Raw genomic sequence first — 17,804 nt, forward strand, 5'->3', positions numbered from 1 at the left:
GAGGGGGATTTGTTTATTCCCCAGATTAGAATATGAAGGGGGATGCCGGGACCTGAACGGGGAGGCCAGGAGGAGCATGGTGTGATGTGACCCCTGGAGCAAGCACGGGGAAGGCTTTGGGCCATCTCAGACCAGGGAACCAGGGACATTTGAGGCCAGTTTGCAAGCTGCCACCAGCGCCCACCAGGAAGACTATAGTAGCCTCCTACGTGGTCTCCTGCTTCTATGCCTGCCCCTCCCACACCATCAACTCCTCACCAGCAGCCAGACTGAGCCTTTAAAATGCAACTAGGTCTTGACACCTAAACTCATTCCGAGTCCAGTTCATGTTGTGCCTCTGTTTAAAACCCTCCGATGGCTTCCCGTTGCCTTTAGAACAAAATCCAGGGTGCTCACCCTGGCTTTCATGACCCTGTAAGATCCCTCTTTCTGATCCTTGAACCGTGCCTCCTGTTCCCACCCCAGGGCCTTTGCACTGGCAGTTTGCTCTGCCTAGATACTCTCTCACCCCCATGATCATCTTGGGACTGGCTTCTTCTCATCATTCAGTTCTCAGTTCAAATACCACCTCCTCGCTTGAGTCTTTCCTTAGCACTCTGTGTATTTTAGCACCTCCCCCCGCAATTTATGCCACATAATCCTATATCAGTTTCTTCATAATACTTTCCATCCTCTGAACTTGAACCGTTGATTTATGCATTCATGTGTTGATTGTCTGTCTGGTCCCAGAACGTGAGCTCCTTGAAGGCAGAGACCCTATTCTCGTTACCAGTGTGTGCACAGGGTCTGGCACATAGTGGGTGCTCAACAAACGTCTGTGGTGGGACCAAATGAGCCCCCAAGGGACAGGGGTGCCCCAACCGGCATTTGGGTAACATAAACAAGCGATGCTGACAGACGTGTGCACGAAGGAAGGATGTGCCAGATGCTGTGGGGCACAGACGGGTCAGAGGACGCTCCGCAGAAGGGAGGATACCGGGTGGAGCCTGGACGAGCTGGCCTTGCTCTAATGCCCTACTGTTTTCTGAAAGCACAAAGCGCCTTCTGGTTGTGGACGCCCTGGTTTCGGAGACGCTGTTCCCTCTCTCTGGGAAGCTCTTCTCCAGTCTTCACCTGGCTGGTCTCTGCCCACACTCTAGGTTTCAGCTTAACTGCCTCTTCCCCAGCCAAGCATTCCCAGACTACTATCATCCGAATTAGGTCCTCCGTACTGTTCTCCCTGTGTACGCACTGGTAAGTCCAGTGGAGAAAGGTTTGGGTCCCAAAGATGCACACTGCGGTAATCGCCGGCACTGTTTATGAAATATTTTCAGCTTTCTGCTTCTAGGCTTATGATGGGATAACCCTTCCTGGGCCCTGTGTGGCTGAGTGGGGCCACGTGACTAGTTCTGCCCAATGAGCCGTGAGCAGAGCGAGGTGTCACTCTGGACTGGAGCAGCTACTTGACAGCGCCAGACCCTCCATAGCACTCCTGGCCTTGGTCTTTCTCCAGGGGGCACCCTTGTTTCTGCTCAACTCCCTCTATCCCTCCCTTCCCCTCAATCTATGGAGAAGCCCCAATGTCTTCAAGCTCTAATTGTTCTAGACATTTCGGAATTCCCCTGAATCTTTTTAAGTCTCCAAAAGGCTTAGACTTTCGGACACTAAAGGCAGGCACTTGCAGACTTTCTTCTGCTTTTCATATTGTCCCATCTCTCCCCTTAGGCAAGGAGCCCGGCCATCTGCTTAGATTGAGGTAGAAGGGATATAAATGGGGGGAAAGCACATCAATCAATATTTCAAAAAATACTATTGACTCATCTTCAAATTCACGACTCACGCTCTTGTCCTCTTTATTCTGTAGTCAACCCCTTCCTGTGAATGTTTTATTTTAGGTATTACATATTCTAGACCTAGAATTTCCATTTGTTTCTTTCTAATTGTTTCTATTTTCGGCTGAAATTTCTTATCTTTTCATTTATCGTGAGCAGATTTCCCCTTACATCACTGAGTATTGTTAGAATAGCTGCTTTAAAAATACTTGTCTGCTAATTCTGACATCTGGGTCATGTTAGAGTCAGTCTCCAATCATTGTCTTTTCTTTCAAGAATGGGTCACATTTTCCTATTTGTTTGCAGTTAGCATGATTTTGGATTGTATCCGAGATATCGTGAATGTTATATTGTGGAGACTCTGGATTCTGTTCTATTTCTCCAAAGAGTGTTGATTTTTTTTAATTTGTTTTTGGAGGTGATTAACTTGGTTGGGCTCGAACTGGAAACTCTGCCAGTTGGGCAACAGCTCATTTTTCAGTTCATTTCTTTTAGCTCTATCTGGGCTGCTTAAGGTTTGCCCTATGCATAGATGCTTCAGAAGCCAGCCAGAGATTTGGCAGATTTTATATGCAGAATTGAGTCTCCCTGTCTCTGGCTCCTTTCCTGTTAGAGCAGGTGTCTATAATTCTGTCTTCTCCTCTTCAGGCCAGAAGTGCAGATTTCTATCAGAATTTTAGCCACTATCACCCATCCTTTAGGTAGCTGGGGCTCTTTTATATTTTTTCCGGGGATTAAATCTGTTATCCACAGAAAGGCCAGCCCAGTAGGCACTTACTTGGCCATTACCAAAAGCAACATTCCAGATTTCACTTTAGAAAGGATGTTTAGCTCTTAAAAAAAAAAGTCAAGCCTTTACAAATGCATGTATCTCTGTTCGTAATTGTCTACATCATCATTTTTCTCCTTTGTCACAAACCCATGAAAACTTCATGTAGGATATGCAAGAGTCAAAGAACCATTTCCCACTTCACCTGCAGGCTTGGTTCCTCATTTTGTCCTCATTAGGACAAAAAACAATTTTTGTAGAGTAACCTCCAGCATCAATCTCTTTGTTAGAGGTTTTGCCCATTTAAATCAGTGCTACCCTTATTTTACTGATGAGGAAAATGGGCTCAGAGAGCCCATGGCAAAGTCTCAGGGTTACAAAGCGATGGAGGTGCCCCTAGGTGATCGGGATGTTTAGCAGAGGCAGGTATGTCAGCAAAGCAGGCATCTACTGGGCCACACCCCCGAACTTTGACAGATTGTGTCTATCTACTCTGAACAACACTATCCCAGCTTTAACCAGAGATCACAAAGCTAGAGGCGATCGGGCAGGTGAAGAACATTGGAGTCCCCTGATTCTTTTCAGGGTCACCCGTCAATGTCACATTTAATAGAGTTCCACATGATTCCAAGTTGATGGTCCCATGTAAACCACAAACTCACAGAGACTCCAGTCCCAGGCTGCTTTCAAATTTCCCCAATGTGCCTTTGTAAATTACAAATACCAGCCCCTTGCCTAATCTGCTGGCAGGGTTATAAATTGCCCTTTCTCGGGGACAACTTGGCAATGCCTTATTAAAATTGTTCAGACCCTTCTGCTGAGGAATTTCACTTCTAGGAACACAGCCTAAGGGAACAATCACGGAAGCACACTGAGATTTATGTACAAAGACGAACGTTGCAGCATCATTTGTAATAGTGAAAAATTGCAAAGAATTGAAATGTCCAAAAATAGGGAATGGTTAAATAAAATATGATATAGCCATACCATAGAATATTAATGTGCAGCTGTTAAGAATCATGTTCCTGGAGAATATTTAATGATGTAGAGAAATGCTGATGTATATAATGTTGAGCTAAATAAAATAATGCAGAACACAGATTTATATAATATGATCCCATGTATGGCGGGGTGTGTTTGCATATGCATGTACAGATATGTATGTATCTATCTCTGTATGTATCTGAAAGAACATATAACAAAATGGTAACAGTGGTTATATCTGGGGGTTGATAGTATACGTGATTTTTAAAATTTCTTTTTCATACTGCTTCCTAAAATGAATATATATTGCTTTAAAAGCCCAAAAGAAATATTTAACTTGCAAATGCCATCAAAGGAAACCAGAATATCAAAGGGCAGAGATGATAGTAATATAGACCACTAAATACTGGAATTTCATGCCCGCCTCAGCAGCACATGTACTAAAATTGGAACGATATAAAGACGATTAGCATGGTCCCTGCACAAGGATGACATGAAAATTCATGAAGCATTCCATATTTTTTTAAAAAATACTGGAATTTCAATTCTCAGGGAGAATAAGGACAGTTCAAATCAAATAATGAACAGCCATGTATCAGTTAACCTCTGCTACATAACAACTACAGAATATCAGTGACATCAGATGAAGCTCACGTGCCTGTGATTGGCTGGGGTTGACTGATCTAGCCGGAGCTCACTGGTGTATCCCTGGGCTGGCTGGGACAAGGCTGGGCTGGGCTGGTACAGCAGCTCTGTGCTATCTGCTTCCCCTCATCTCCCTGGGAACAGTGGGCAAGTGCCCTTGCAAGTCCTTCTCATGGTGATGAGAGAGGTGCAAGGTGACAAGCCACATCACACAAGCGCTTTTCAAGCCTTTGGTGGCATCAAACCTGCTGCTGTTACACTGGATAAAGCGAATCACATGACCAGTCCCAAAATCAAGGGGCAATCCTGCCTCTTCCAGGGGAGGAGTTGTAAGGATATAAGTCAAAGATCATGGATACAGGGAGGGGTGAAGAACTGATGCCATTCATTCAACTCACAAGTGGTCACCACCCTAGTTGAAAGATGCTCACACCTGGTGTGAGCTGGAACCCCTGACCCAGCAGGTCCTCCTCTATAGTTTGAGACAGATTCCTCCAACTCCTCCAACGCCGCCCAGTCAACAGTTTCTGTTCCAAGGATATCAAGCATGCCAACTTTCTCATTGACTGGCCATTTGAGTTTGTTTGTTGTTTGGTTTGTTGGTTGGCTGGCTTTGGCTTTTTCACATCACTCAAAACACTAATTATCTTTGAGATGCCTGTTAATTTGTTCCACTGCATGTTTCACTGTAGCGCTCCTGAAGACACAAAGAAAAATAACAACGTTCTGAAAGGAACATATAGGTCAACGCCACAGCTTACAGCCATGCCAACTGGGCACTCCAGGGCTGCGCTGTCCAAACAGTACCCACTAGGCACAGGCAGCTATGTTAATTTTAATTAGTTAAAGTTAAATGAAATTTAAAATTCAGTTCCTAGGTCACACCAGCTGCATTTCAAGTGCTTAATAACCACATGTGGCTAGTGGCTATCGGCTGTCATAATAGGCAGCACAAACATAAAACAGTTCCATCCTTGGGAACGTGCTAGTGGACAGCACTGCTCCATAGAGCAGTGAAGCAGATAGGAGTGGACGATTTCCTCCTTCCTCTACCTTTTGTTCCATTCGGGCCCTCGACAGCTTGGACGATGTCCACCCACACTGAGGAGGGCAGATCTTCACTCCGGCTCCGCATCCAAATGCTAATCTCGTCTCATTACAGACCTCCTCACAGACACACGCAGAGATAATGTTTTACCAGATATCTGGGCCTCCCTGACCCAGCCAAGTTGACACGTAAAACCATCACAGACAGTGAATCGAGATTACACATTTCAGAAACTTAGAACAGTGACTAACACCCTATAAGGGCCTGCAAGGTGCAAGCTAAATAAACATCTTTCTCTTGTCAGAGTCTGGCGTACAAGAGGTGCTCAGTTATTGCTGCCTGGATTAGTAAAATGATAGGCGACCCAGACTACTTTAAAAGAAGTCGGCGTGGGTAGTCACAACGCGGCAGAAGACCCAGGCACTTTTAAACGGTCCCCGGCAAAGGAAGTGGGAACAAAAGCTGCTTAATAACATCCAAGGGGCAGCGCAGCTCTGTGTCTAGGGTGGTTTTCCCTTCAGCCACTTCCAGCCAGGGGAAAGCTCCAAATTCCCGTGACAGGCTACCCTCCTGGCAAGAGGAATGTTTAAGAACTTCCCCAGAGGGCTTTCCTCAGCAGGCCAGCTCATGTCTGGTCAGAATAATCACCATAAAATCCCCAGCATGTATCGGTGCTTCCTATGTACCACCGATTCTCAAATGGAGGCAACTTTTCCTTCCTTCCCCCAAAGCCCAGTAGACATTTATCAATGTCTGGCAACATTTTTTTGTTTATCACAACCATGGAGCTCTGCTGTAATCTAGTGGGCAGAGGCCAGGGATGCTGCTAAACATTCCACACTGCACAGGACAGCCCCCCACGGGAAACAAGTGTCTGGCCCCTAAATGTCAATGTTGAGGTTGAGAAAACCCGTTAAGTGTTACGTCATTTAATCCTCATAATGATGCTACGAGTGAGACGCTGTTTTTACCATCAGTGCCAATGAGGAAACCGAGGCTCAGGCAAGGACACTGCCCCAGGTCACAAGCTGGGAAGGGAGAGAGACCGGGTTCAAATCCAGCCACGGTCCCAGTGGCTGCCACATACTGGGGCCACTGTGCCCTCAAAACCCACATGGCACAACAATGAGAACCCTGGTTCTGTCATCAGTCAGATGTGGGGTGGAAGCCTGGCTTGGTTACTCGGTGGCCATGTGACCTCAAGCACAGGGTCCTGAAGCATCTGTGAAATGGGGGTATGACGCCCACCTCGCGGGGTTATTGCAGGTAAGATCTGTCAATGAATGCAAAGTGCCTGACAAATAGTCTGACACTCCTGAAACGGTGGCTGCTGCTGCTGCTGCGTTGTTGTCATTGTTGACATCACTGTTATTATTCCCATCGCGGTGGCGCTGGAGGCCCGGATTCCCTCCCACCCGATCCTAAGGAAACAAGAACTCAGTTCTGTAGCTGGTCCCAGTGCGCCAGCTGGCACTCAGAAACCAGTGGGATGCTGCCTTCCCGGTGCCAGATTCTCCCTTGCACAAGGGAGCCGGCACTGCAGGAGGCTGCAGCAGCTCCCGGGGAAAGAGGTGTGCTACTCGGGTCCTCGTCACCGACAGCCAGAGCCATGACCGTGACCTGGAGCAGTCGGCTAGGCCTCGCCGGCCGTTGCCTCACCCCGGGGTGGGGAGGCATTTTTCCTGGTTCCTCCGTGGAGAAGCACCAGGGTCCCTCCATGCAGAAACCAGTAATCAACTGTACCTGCCCTCAGAGGCTGTTACCCGACACAGGCAGGGACGCCAAGGGGAGAGCAGGATTCTTTAAAGAGAGAAATCGTTTCTCTCTGCTACGTGTCTGGGGACTGCCTATCTTTTGGAAAGTGCCAAGAGAACGCAACAGCCAACCTGGAGAGAATATGCTAGAAAGTTTCCAAAGCATGGGAGCTGGTGTTGATGAAGGCGGTGCTTTCATGAGGCCTCTCAGACCCAAGACGGGCCTCATTTCGTGTCACTACCACCCATAACGATAAGACCCACCAGCACAGCCCACTGCGTGTCAGGCACTGATATCATCGCGTTGCGTTCGTCACCTCCAACCCTGTGATCAGCGGACCCGTTCACAGGGCTGTTGTGTCAACACAGAAAAGATGCTTCCAAGGAGACAAACAGGGAGCATCGTGTGTGTAAGCACTTGCCACTGTCATCGTCACCATTGCTACAACTGTTGCTATTACTGCCACCCTGCAAGGTAGCTGTCATCTCCCTGCAACAGGAGGGTGAACTGAGGCTCAGGGAGTCTGATTTGCCCAAAGTCACCAAGGAGGCGAGATGATACTGTGGTTAAACCAACAGGCTTCGGCATGACGTTGCCGGCATTCAAATCCCGGCACGCCTGTTTGGTAACCACACGCCAGCCTGGGCAAGTTATCTCCCCTCTGAGCTTTGGATTCTTCTCCTGCAAAATGGAGAGAGATCCAAATGCGGGTTAAAGTAATGATTCAACCTGTTTGTTTTTTGTTTTATTATTACAAAAACTGAACTCTAGGGTTCAGAAAGTAGCAGTTTTGTGTCTTCTAAAGACTGAGTCCTCCCCGCCCTTTAGAGAAGAGGAAAGGACTTTCTATTGCTAAGGTTATGTTGGCTCTGTCGCTAACGGTCAGCAGAGGATTAGCTTGATCTGCCATAAAAGCTACTGCAAGAGACACGCTGTTGGCAGGACCCGGGTGTAGGGGGAGAAAGGGACAAGGTGGGAAGGAGAGAGGGAGGAGACCCAACTCCAGGGCCCTGGGCCAGAAGTAGTACTCAAGGGAGACCAATGCCCAGCAAATGCCAGGTGAGAGGCCAAGAGACAGAGCTGAGAGGGACGTCTGGGACACCCGAGATCTCTGCTAGGCCGGAGGCCCCTCCTGCTGTCCACCCTCCTCCAAATCAATCCTCTGGGGCAAGAGAGGCGTCTGCCCACAGTCATTCATTCATACCATGTACAGGTGCTCCAAGAGCACATACCTCCCTCGACCACAACACTCCCCACCCACAGACACCCACAGACCTAAGGCAACCTGTGGACCCCAAACAGGCAGTGAGGAAGATCCCCACCCCTGCACAGGGGGAGTCAAGTTGTCCCACCTAGGCATTCTGAGCTGAGGCAGTGGGAGTGGAGGCCACTGTTCCACCAGCTACCACCGTTGTCACTATTGTTTTCATCATCGTCTCAGGTTGGGCTGCAGGTGGGGGAGGGACCCTCTGAACTCTGCCCCCAAGTCCCTCTAAAGCCTCTCACCCTCCAGCAGTGACCTCTTTCCTCTGCCCATCCAGACGCCTGGAGGGAAAACCATCGTTGCTGCCTACCTCCCACCACCCGTGCGGGCTGGCCAGCAAACTCTCCACGGGCAGGGAGAGAGGGGTGCGGGCAGAAGCCAGGGCCCCGCTCGCTCTGCCTCTGCGGCAGGGGCGCGGCGAGGGGGGGAGGCCGAGGCTTTTATACACAAAGCAGATGCACCATAAACTCATACTCCCCGGGCACAGACACTCCGGGGGAATTGCTGCCGATTTTACCCACTCGTTCCTCTGAAAATAGCTGCACACACTATCTGCCAAGTTTCCGGAACAGAGCAAGTGCTGAGGAACAGGGAACCGGTGGAGAGAAGGAGTTTGGGGTAGTAGGAAGTAAACCACATTGTTCTGCCTGACAACAGGTCTCTGAAAGAAAAAAAGGATTGGTAATGGATTTTATCATGTCAAGTGTTTTTAATAATAGCAATACTAATTGCCTTCATTTTTATAAAGCGGCGACTCTGTCCTGGCTCTGTGTTTTTATACACAATTCCATGTAACTCTGCTGGTGCTATTAGTATCCCTGTCTTTACAGATGAGTAAAGTGAGGCTCAGAGAAGCTCAGTAATTTACCCCAAGGTCACACAGCAGAAAATAGCAGAATCACGATTCAAAGCCAGGCCTCTCTGACTTCTGAACTCTTTCGACTATACCCAGCTGCCTCTCAAACAATTCGTTCACTTGTACCTCTCAACAATAGATGGATGGAAAGAGAGAGAGAATTGAAAACACCTATGGTGAATGTAAAACCCATCTCTACCACCCACTTTTCTAGATGAGGCAGCTGAAGTTCCCAGGGATCGAATAAAACTTTCTCCAAGTCACTCAGTCATTTGAAATCAGAGCCCATTAGTCTTTTAGTGGCTGTGCTGAGGGTTCACTGCGTATCAGCTGCTGCCCTAGGGACTTAATGGTGAACCAGACAAGTTCTGCCCTCGTGGAGCTTAAAGTCTGGCAGGGCAGATGGACTCAATCAAGTAGTAACAGCCAAGCTGGGTCTGTGTTGCAAGAGGGGGAAACACAGAGGAGGCAGAGCTGACCTCTCTGGTGGCCAGGGAAGGTGTCGTTGGTGAAGAGAGGTTTGGGCTGATGCTCTCTGGAAGAGCAGGTGTCGAGGAAACACAGGGGGCTGGAGGCCAGGATCAGCTGGAGTGTCTGCTCAGAGGGGACAGTGGCAGCGAGAGGACTTAGGACGTTCACAGCCAGATCACGTGGGCCCTAGGGCCGTGCTCATGCACTTGAACGTTGTCCAACAGCAATGGGGCCTCACTGGAGGCTGTCAACAGGGCTTGATGTGACCTTGTTTGGGTTTAAGCAGGATCCCTCGGGCTGTTGGGTGGCTGCAGGAGACTCGTGAAGAGGTGACTGTGGTCACCCAAGTGAGGCAAGTGTGGCTGGGACAAGGAAGCAGCTGTAGGGATGGTGAAATGTGGGTGAATCCTCAAATGCCTGAGAATTGACAAGACCTGGCTGGATATGGGGTCCACGGTGGCCTGATATCCTGGACATTTGGGGACCTCCCCATTTTGAATGCAATAGTTAGTTGTTAGACCTTATGTATCCCCTGATTCTTGGTTCAAAAACGACAGTCCCCTTAGCAATTACAGGTAGGTATCCCCACTCCCACTTTGGTATTTACTCCTGTCCTGTCCTGATCCGTTATACAAGAAGACGGCCTTTCCAGAGAGGCACACACCTTTTGAGTACGTGTAAGAATATTTTTCATCAGTGGGCCCATGATGATGGAATAATGCCCCCCCAGAGACATCCACATCTGAATCCCCAGGACCTGCAAATGCATTACCTCACATGGCAAAGGGACTTGTTAGGGAACTGGAGATGGGGACACAGTCCTGGATTATCACAGGGCCCTTACAGAGGGGAAGCGGGAAGGTCAGGAGTTGTGATGAGGAAGCAGAGTGGTGCATTCAGAAGCCGGAGGAAGGGGCCGTGAGCCCAGGGATGCAGGCGGCCTCTAGACTCTGGGAAAGACAGAAAGGGATTCCCCCTTGGAACCTCCAGAAGGAACGCAGCCCTGCCGGCACCTTGATTTTAGCCCCTGTAAGGCGCATTTTGGACCTCTGACCTCCAGAACTGTAAGGTAATGAACTTGCATTGTTTTAAGCCACTACATTGGTGCAAATCTGTTACAGCAGCAATAAGAATATAATGCAGTAGGCTTCTTAGTCTAAGGGAACACTGTACTTCACAAGGTAGCAAATCAAATGATATTTCAGGTCAGTATCGTATTCATGCAAGGAGAGACATAAGGGAAGAAGCAAGTGAGAGGACAGACAGAGAAACAGAGATGCAAACACAAACGGGAATAAAAGCAGAGTACAACAGACACCTACGGTAGGCGCATTGAGTTGCATAACTCAGCCCCGCCGTGAAAAAGACACTCGGAAATCCTAACACCGGATCTGAACGTGACCTTCCTTGGAATAGGATCGTGCAGGTGTAATGAGTTAAGTCCATGTGAGGTCTTGCCAGCGTCAGTGGGTCTGTAACCTGATATGATTGGTGCCCTAACAAGAAGCGGCCACATGAAGGCTGAGACACACAGGGAGACCATTGTGTGACGACAAGGCCGTGATTGGAGTTACACGGCTGGGAGCCAAAGAATGCCACAGGTCGCTGGCAAACCACGAGCAGCGAGGAAGAGGCAAGGAAGGATGCAGAGGGAGATGGCCCTGCGGGCACCTTGATCTCAGATTTCTGGTCTCCAGTACAGAGAGATGGTCAATTCCTGTTTCTTCCCTAAGTCCCATTAAGTTCTATGGCTCTATAATTACAATAGAGCAATTAATTTCTACTGAGAACTCTACGTGGTCACATAAACTCCCTTTAAAGTTGGAAGATCCTCTAGAGCCGTATCAGTTTCTGAAAAATGTGGAGAGTAGGGACTTCTTGGAGAAGACAGATAGCTGGGAGAGGGGCACAGGGTTGGGGAGAATAGCAGTTGGGAAGATCTCCGAGCATGTGAATCCCAGAGGACATCCCCAGTGACACAGCCCAGCGCGTGTGCAGATGAGTTGGGCCAACCCGAGGGTCGGCTCAGCCTCAGCCTCCAGCCTTGACTCTGTCCGCAGCCCAGGGGAAGGTGACACAGCTTGAACCTCAGGATCTTCACGTGAACACCAAGGGTTTGAGACAAGGTCAGGGACGGATGCAGGGTCCAGGCAGGCAACCCGGCTATGGGAAGGTCGAGTATGAGACTCATGATCTGGGGGCGGAGGTGGGAGAAGGGAGAGGTAACGCCCCCCTAGAGTGGGGGGACATTGGACTTGTCTCGAGACATTTTTTGGTTGTCAAAACTCGGGGCAGGGGAGTATTACTGGCATCGAGTGGACAGAGACCCGGGAAGCTGCTCAACATCCCACAATATACAGGACAGCCCCCACCACCACCCACCCCAGAAAACAAAGAATCATCTGGCCCAAGATGTCAGTGGTGCCAACTTTGAGTAGCCCTGGCCAGAGTCCATGGGCATTCCGGTTTGATTTTTTTTTTTAAGTGTTTGTCGATGGGAGATAGAAAGATAAAATAGATGGATGGATGAGTGGGCAGATGGATAGATAGATAGAAACACAGGGTGTCATCAGTCATCAGGTTACAACCAGGACAGAGAGACTTCCGGCTCGGGCCATCTCACACTCTACGTTGAAGACCAAGCACATCTTTGATACAGTTACAAGATCTTGCAGGAGAAAAATGTGATCACTTACAGACATCGCAGCTGCCAGGGGGCCACTCTGTGGTCCCATCACTCCGTGGTCTCCTCTCCATCGGCCTCTGTTACTCGTCTAAGGGAAGTAAACGGCATCAAAGAGCTGTCCAGCACAGCCCCCAGCCAGGCTCAAGTTGGGATGGAAGCACATTCCCTGAAGACTCCCAGAAAGGGCAGGGGGTGCATTATATACCCCCACCCTTCTGCGTGGCACTTGTCATGTTGTAACAACGGTTATTACCCGCTGAGAATCATCTCCTCCAGCGAACCCTGTGTGTCCTGTGCCCTGTGGAATCTCCGACCACGAGCTGCAGTGCTCATCACTTGTTTGTCGAATGAGTAAACGACTGTAGGTAGTAACTGCACTATCTGAACCAGGATCCCCACAAATGAGGCTCTGACACATGAGATCCCCAGAGGACAGCCAGAATCCAGGCTGCCTTCAAAGACGGGGGTTGCCATCCGCAGGGGTCACCGTTTCAAATGTCTGCTTAGAGCCATTCTGTTGTGCTTCAAAGCCAAAGGGCTGCTTTGTCTCTCTTGCTCCAAGCCATGTGCAACCCAGGGAGGAGTGTGGGAAACAGTGCTCGAGAGAGCAAGTCAGAACGCTCTGGGCCACGTGCAACCAGGGTCTGAAAAAACACCAGCGTGGCTCAGGCAAATGTGTGGACATGTTTGGCATCTTTATTTTTCTTCTAAGTACCAGTGACTCATCCTGGGCCCAAATGGTGGCAGGTCTCCTTCCCCAAGGGGACAGACTGCAGAAACCAGGAGAGAGAGGTGGGTAGGGGGAAGCTGAGCAGGAGAAGAGGGGAAGGCTGGATGGCACCTTTGCTGCAGACAGGACGAGGCGAGCCCTGGGAGCGGCTACCTCCGGGGCAGCTGCAGCCTCCTGCAAGGTTATCTGCAGCGGGCACAGGCTCGAAAGCGACGGGGCAATAAAAGTGAGTCATCGTCACCCAGCGTGAGCCAACTCAGGCGCTCCGGGCTCAGTGAAGCGTGTCCCCAGATGCAAAGTTACTCAAATTCTGGAATGAGTTTTGCCTCAATAAAGGGCGTACAAATGTCCATGCCCGTAAAGACCGGCTGCTGTGTACAGCCCGCGTGGCTGACAGAGCGGGGTGATCAGCTGACAAGCACCACCTGAAAGGAGCCTCGGGCTGGAGACAGTGCCATACGCTCTAGAGACATCTGTCCTCGGGCTTCTAACCCAGCCCTATGGCTGCCTTGCTGTGTGCCCTTGGGCAGGGACATCACCTCTCTGATCTTCACGCCCCTAAATGATCACTAAGGGCCCTTCGTGCTCTGAAATTCCGTGCAATAGCTACCAAGAGCCCTGTAGGTTATTCATTCCAGGGCTGATGTTTGCGTTTTAACAGAGTGTCTGTTCTCTCGGCAGCATACTGGTCACAGGTACAGCTCCCTGAATCCAGTTGTTCAGGTGCATCCTGGTCCCATCATTTTTAGCTCTGTGACTTCAGATAGGTTACTTAACCTCTCTGAGTCTCTAAGATACATTATCATGCCAAGGATAATATAACCAATGGAAAGGCGGGAAGTCTTACCCCAAATCCCTAGGCACCCACCTTCGGAGTGGATTTTCCCATTGTCCAGGCATCTGCAGGCTGAGGTTCCTGGACCATTCTGTTTGGGGCAAGAAGTTGAAGCATCACACTAGCCACTGCCACTGGCTCCACAGATAACGAGCAGATGAGCACTGCGGTGGACTGACTTGGTCACGTGACTTAACCTGGCGCTGACGTTCCTCAGCAGCGTGAGAATAATACAACTAATATGTCCCTCGCAAGGTTGGGATTATCAGGACGATTAAGCTCCCTTTGCACAGTGCTGGGCACATAGCAGGTCCTCGATCAACGTCCGCTGTTATTTATTTGTTGCTACTTCTACTATGACCTTGTCAAAAACCCCACCGTGCTGGCCTCCCTGCCCAGCTCAGCATTTTCTCTCTCCTTCCACTCCCTCTTTCTCTCTGCCGTCTCCAAAGACAGGCATCCCAGCCCCCATGGGAACCCCTTCTGCACTGTTCCACCCCACCCCTGACACCAAGCCCACGTGTGGGGACTCGCACATGTGGTCCCATGCAGCCCACAGCCCTCTGTTCCCCGTTCCAGGCTGTGCACCCCGGCTGCCCTCACACCCACCCTCCCGGGGCCTCGGGCCTCCCCGACCGCCCCCTCCACCCACTCGCATACACGTGGCACGAGTGGGCACACGTGTTCCTGCCGCATGTGGAGCCCGCACCTGTGGGAGGAGAGCCAGCCCCGGCTGCCGCTGCGGCTGAATCAGGACAGCAAATCTCGCCACCCCCTCACTCCTTAATCTGTTGCAATCTGGCTTCCTCCCTAAGCCACCCCAACCTGCCCAAGCCAGGGCCACCATCAACTCCCACTCGCCGAGCCCAGCATCTTTTCCATGGCCCGTGGGTGCCACTTAGGAGCATTTAAATTTGGTGACCACTACCCGCCCCACCTCCCTCCCCTAACTCCCTTCTCCGCCCACTTCTTGCCCCCTGCCTGCCCCTTTCGGCTCTTTCCCCATTTCTCTGTCTGTCCTTCCCGTTCAGATCCACCCACTCCCACGCTCTTCCGCCCCACGAACATTCGTGAAGCCCCCGCCCTGTGCTGAGTGTTGCTGGGTCATGGTGAGGAACAGGCGGACCCTGAGGGGGCTGTGAGCTCACGCTCTGCAGCGACATGGGGCTGTGACCAAATCCCAGCTCTGCCAACCCGCTGGCTGTGTCTCTTTGGGCAGCCTGCTCACCCTCCCCAGGCCTCAGTCTCCACTTCTGTAAAATGGGGATAATTGTGGGATTTGCATGAATGCCTCTAAAGTTTTTAGCATGGTGGGCTCCCCACTGTCGCCCCACCCCGCTCCACTTTCTGCATAGCATCGAGAATGGTGTTGAAACATAAATCAGGTCTCGGCAACTGCTCACCTGAAACCTCTCCAAAGGCTTCTCGTGGCTCTTAGCATAAAATCCAGACTCCTCACCACGGTTTGTAAGTCCCTGGCGATCCTCTGACCTCATGTTGGGTTACTCTTCCCTCGGTCCAGAAATTCCAGCCACGATGGCTTCCTTTAATATCAAATATTAATTTTAAATATCAATTAAAACTTAAATAGTAAATTATTTAATATACTAAATTCAACAATTTAATTTAAAATGTCACAGAGAACACACCAAGCTCATTCCCGCATCAGGACAATGACGATGCTGTTCCCTCTGCTTGGAATGCTGAGCCTGCCTTCCCTCCATTGACCCCGAGAGCCCAGGACTCCTCTCGGCAGGCCCTTCCCATCCTTTAGGTCTCAGCTTTGATGCCACCTCCCTGACCACTAGGGAGCAGACACCATCGATGTCCCACTCGGATCCCTGACACCAGGCCACTGCACCACCCCCAGCTGCTGCGGGCACTGGCTGCGGGAGGCTCACACCGCGGCCTTCTCCAGGGGACGGTGCACCTGGCTTCCCTGAGAAGCATCTTTCCTTCACCTGAGAGCATCTCCTCGATAAGCCGCCTGCACAGCCATCGTGATCTCAGACTCTGCTTCTAGGGAACCCAACTTCAGACACACGTGTTACTTCTCTATCTTGGTTTCTTTCAAAGCACTTACAGTTGTTAATTAAGGAAAGTGTTTGGTACCTTTCTCTGCTCTGTCTCCTCCACGACAGAGGAAGCCCCATGAGGGCAAGAACCGCATCTGCTTCCTCCATCACTTCATGCCCCACACTCGGAGTAGGACCAGCAGGAGGTGCTGGCCGACTACTGCTTGTGTTTCCAGGGATTCTTCTTTGGTTCCACTTCTCTCAGCCTTCTGCTAGTCCACTGTGTCTCCTCTTAAAGGATCCCCTTAGGATCTCAGACTCAATGGGTCTCAGTGTTGGTTCATCACCTCCCCTTGGGAGACGAGCTCCTCCCCGGCCTTCTCTAACTCTGGCAACAGCACCAGCCTTCCAGTGCCAAGGCTGGAACCCGAGTGCCACGTCTGACTCATTCGCCTCAGCCCTCCCCATAGCCATCAGCGCCCGGACCTGTCCAAGCCAGCATGTGCACATCGTCCTCTTCTGTCCTCTCCCGTGCTCCAGTCTCATAGCTTCAGACCGGCCCAAGCCCAGGTTTCCTCACGTCCAGGTTGATGCAAGAGCCTCTTAATATACTAGAAACCCCCCACATCTAGTCTTCACCGGTCCTGCCTCCGTCTTGCACCAACCTGCTGGTCTAATATTGCCAACACTCTCCATGAATCGCATCCCTCCCTCTGGCAATAACCCTACGAAACCCACAAAGCCACATCCGAATCCTTTGCCTTAGCTTGGCCCCCAGAGTCATCAATAATAAGTCCTCAGGCCACTTCCTTCCAGCCTTGTCTATAACACTACGCATGCTGAGAACAATAGCAATAATGATAGCAGAGACCTGTACTGGGCTCCAGCAGGTGCCAGGCCAGACGGCACCCCCCACCCCGGGACACTGACAGCCTCTGCCAAGTACATAACAGGCACTCAATAAATACTTGATGAGGAAATTTATACAGTGTGCCAGGCACAGTGTCTGCGTGACTGCGTTTCATCTGCATGACAAGCTTATGAGACGCGGAAACTAAGGCTCAGAGATGTGGTAACCTACCCCCAGCCACCCAGCTGAGGTTGGTAGCCAGGTCTGACCAATCCAAGACACTGGTACGTGACCACCATGCTCTCTTGTCACAGGTCCCCTGCGCCATGCTGCAGCCCAACTGGACTGTCCATTCCCTGTTTCCCAGATTTTGCTCAATCTGGACCTTTGCTTGGAATGCCCTCTGTGTTCCTGCATATTCAGATTCTTTATGATCCAACTCAAAAATTCTCTATTGAGAATTTTTTTCAGATCCATCCCCAGCCATTGTGTCTTCCATCAAATTCCCACACACTTCCACCCAATCCCCATTCATGGATTCACATGTTCATTCAAAAAACATTGCCTGAGCACCACCTTTGGGCCAGGCCCATGCCAGGTGCTTGGCATAAAGAGCTGGATCAGGCACAGTACCCTGCCCCTCAGGGCTCACAGTAAAGTCCAGGAGTTCATCCATGCATCCATCCTTCCATCCATGCATCCATCTTTCCATCCATCCATGCATCCATCCTTCCATCCATCCATGCATTCACGCTTCCATCATCCATCCATGCATCCAGGCACACATGTATATATCCACCCATCCATCCATCTATCCACCTATCCATCCATCCATCCATCCATGCAGCCATCCTTACATCCATGCATCCATGCATCCATGCATTCATGCATTCATGCACTCATGCATCCATCCACCCATCCATGCATCCATCAATCCATCCAGTATATATTGACTGAGCTCCTCCTATATGCCAGGTATCATTCTAGGGACTGGGAGTATAGAGCAACAAGACAGTCATGGTGTCTGCCCTCATGGGGCTTGCATTTCAGTGGTAAAAACAGACAATAAATAAATAATAGCCCTT

The 17,804-nt window shown here is 50.3% G+C and overlaps 1 non-coding gene across 1 annotated transcript; it reads left to right on the forward strand.

Moving 5' to 3' along the window:
• The first annotated feature begins 3,980 nt into the window (after nt 1–3,980).
• On the forward strand, nt 3,981–4,087 carry LOC123633660. Its single transcript, XR_006733687.1, has one exon. It is a non-coding gene; the product is annotated as a U6 spliceosomal RNA (small nuclear RNA).
• The last annotated feature ends 13,717 nt before the right edge of the window (nt 4,088–17,804 follow it).

The sequence above is a fragment of the Lemur catta genome, chromosome 2 (genome assembly GCF_020740605.2).
Source record: "Lemur catta isolate mLemCat1 chromosome 2, mLemCat1.pri, whole genome shotgun sequence".
Taxonomy (NCBI): domain Eukaryota; kingdom Metazoa; phylum Chordata; class Mammalia; order Primates; family Lemuridae; genus Lemur; species Lemur catta.